Source organism: Phaenicophaeus curvirostris, chromosome Z (genome assembly GCF_032191515.1).
Source record: "Phaenicophaeus curvirostris isolate KB17595 chromosome Z, BPBGC_Pcur_1.0, whole genome shotgun sequence".
Lineage (NCBI taxonomy): Eukaryota > Metazoa > Chordata > Aves > Cuculiformes > Cuculidae > Phaenicophaeus > Phaenicophaeus curvirostris.
Genome location: NC_091431.1, coordinates 60537305 through 60540134, shown reverse-complemented (window position 1 = coordinate 60540134; position 2830 = coordinate 60537305). Strand labels below are relative to the sequence as shown.

Sequence of the window (2830 nt, the reverse complement as noted above, 5' to 3'; positions counted from 1 at the left end):
CACACCTAAAACAAAAATGAAGAAAACCAATCTTTCAGACAGTTAAATACAAAATTACATTCCCCAAATTCTACCTACAATAGTCAACTCCTTTAGAAAATGCCTAACATTCCGATTAGAATGTTCCAGCCCATGTTGCTGAAGTCTGTCAATTACTAAAGTCCTCTGAAAGTGGGAAATATGAGATAGCCACACCAGCAAAGCACAGACCATGCGCCCAGTGACTGGATTACAACTTTCAATAAATGCAGTCCTGACCACTTATAAATATCCACTAGAGGAGTTACCTGTTTTGTCCTAAGCCTGTTACCCAAGACTCTAAAACTCAATTCAGCAGCGATGCTGCATACACTTGCATTGTCTGAGAAACCACAAACTGCAACTTTGTCACTGCTCAGAATGCACACATTTTTACATGTTTAGCAGGTCAGGGTTTTTTTAAGATGACAGCATATTTCATATTAGAAAAATGGAGGAAGCTGGTTCTAGCTTTTAAAATGGCATGTTATTAGTAATTGAAATTACGTTGATTGGTAGCACACCCATGAGGCATGTTAGCCAATGGTTACAAAGTCCAAAACACAAAGCAGATTTATTAGCACATGAGCCCTAGCGGATATTTCCCATGGATTTATTTAAAAGCATGGTGCTGTCCTGAGCATCCACTGGCAGGGTATCCTATTGATCACTCTCTGGGACTCCTGCTTTCAGGGCTTAACTTCACTTCCAGTGGCCATTCATCTGGAAGCCATGTGATGCATCTGGCAACACCTGCTCTGCATAAACAGCTACAGAGATGCAATAAATAAGCAAAAAGAAGCCTAACTCACATGTAGAGGCTGCAGATAGTGTGATGTAATACAGCATGTACAGGCAGTGGGCAACTTAGCAAGCTGTCCTCTGCAAACTCTTAACAGCACATTCTCTTTGTCTATCCAGGTCTTATTTACAGACAGATTTCCTCTTTCCTTGTATCCTCCCACACTGCCCCTACTTCTCTGTGTCCAACACACACCACACCACTGCTTTATTGCACCCTGCAAGACGGAATGACAATAACAAGGGCGATACCACCCGTATGCCCTGGCATTTGTCCACATGGAACACCACGTTCCGGGAACATCTCTTCCAGATGGGCTGCTTCAACCTTCTCTGCCGTGTCCCGGTCACACAGCCGAGTCTGAGCAGGCGGCTGGTGAGCAGGGGAAGGAGTGCTTAGACCCCTTAGGTCCTAGCACTGGAATATCATCTTCGTGGGCTATTTTCAAAGACACATACACAATTATTTTCATCGCAGGGAAGTGACAGTATTGCATCCACGTGAACTGGTGACAAAACCTGGTGACACTGCACAGGGAGGCTGTGACAGGGGGAGCACTGGGAGGCGTTTGAGCTGCCTGGGCTCCGTGCACTGTCAGCAAGGGGCAGTGACCCTGCCCTGTGTCCCACCTCCATATCCCTGTGTCCTGATGTCCCTATGTCCCCTGTTCTGTCCTTGTGTGAGCGCTGCTTATTCGCTGTTAAAATATTGAAAAGGACAAAAGTCTTCGAAGGAAAGGCAATAATATTTTATTTTACAATTCAGCACTAAATCGGATGCCCTTCTAAATAAGGCATCCCATCTTACAAAAGCAGAGGGTATATATACTAGTTTTAGACAAAGAACCGTGTCAGTCCCTAAGAGTGTTTTATTTTTTTAGGTTATCCAGCCATGTCTGCGGAGTCCCTTCAGGTTATCTCCTGACACAAGGCAACTGCATCTCACCAGTCAATTCAGCACAACAACAAATTCTCGCAGCCCTAAGACAGCTTATCCCTCGACCTAAGGCAACTACGTCTTACAAGGCCATTAAGCACATCAATAAATTCTTGCGGCTCTTAAGAGAGCGTTTAATTCCTTTGGGTTCTTTATCCACGCCTGGAGACCGCATATTATCTCTCGATACAACACGGATTTATATTAGAAGGTAATAAAACATACAAACCAGCTGCGCTGAACCTTATCGATTGGTTCTCACCCCCGTGTTCCCTCCTCCGAGCCCCCAGGTCCCCGTGTCCCCCCCACCCCGTCCCCCCCCACCATCCCCCGGGCGCGGTCACGAGCCCGCGGGCACCACGTGACGCGCCGCCCCCGCCACCCCCCCTACCCCCCGCCCGCGGGCGCGCGCTCCCCCGCTCTCCTTCCGGGTCGGCGGGCGGACCCGCCCCCGCTGGCACCGCCGAGCCGCGAGCCCCAAGGTCGGTCAGTGCCGCGGCGGGGCCGGCGCCGGCGGCACGGCCGGTGGGTGCGGGCGGCGGCCGCGCTCGCCGATGGGGGGGGGTGTGGGGGGGGTGACGCTCGTCCCGCGCCTTGGTGGCGCCCGGGAGCGGCGGGGAGGGAGAGAAGGGCGGGAAGGGCTGCGGGAGCGCTCGCGGGGTGCGCGAGGCGCCCGCGCAAGGTCAGGCGGCGACCGCGGGCTGTAAATAGCGGCGGGGAGCGGGACGGGACGGGAGAGAGCGGGACGGGACGGAAGGGGGGAGACCGAGACGCGGCGAGAGAGACCGGGACGCGACGGGGGAGACCGAGACGGGGCGGGGGAGACCGAGACGGGGCGAGGGAGACCGGGACGGGACGGGAGAGGACGGGACGTGAGGGAACGGGACAGGAGACGGGACGGCGCGTCGTTGCGCTGAGATTTGGGGCGAAGAGCCCTCCCTTCTGGCAGCAGCTCCCATTCTCGCCCCCGGGGTTATCCCGAGCGCTGGGAGCTGCGTGTGCATTGTTTGCCCGGTTCCTTGCGGTGCAGGGCGCTTCCACCTGTCAGCGATGTTTGTTTAGGGCAAGGGTGTA

General features: G+C 53.5%; 1 protein-coding gene across 2 annotated transcripts in view; it reads left to right on the top strand.

The window, feature by feature from the left end:
• The first annotated feature begins 2163 nt into the window (after positions 1–2163).
• NNT (nicotinamide nucleotide transhydrogenase) overlaps positions 2164–2830 on the top strand; it is a 44639-nt gene continuing 43972 nt past the window's right edge. The window contains exon 1 of one of the 2 annotated variants that reach the window (XM_069881216.1): positions 2164–2281. The gene's annotated coding sequence lies outside the window, so the exon portion shown is untranslated. The remainder of the gene's footprint in view (positions 2282–2830) is intronic. The other variant, XM_069881217.1, reaches the window with a different exon arrangement.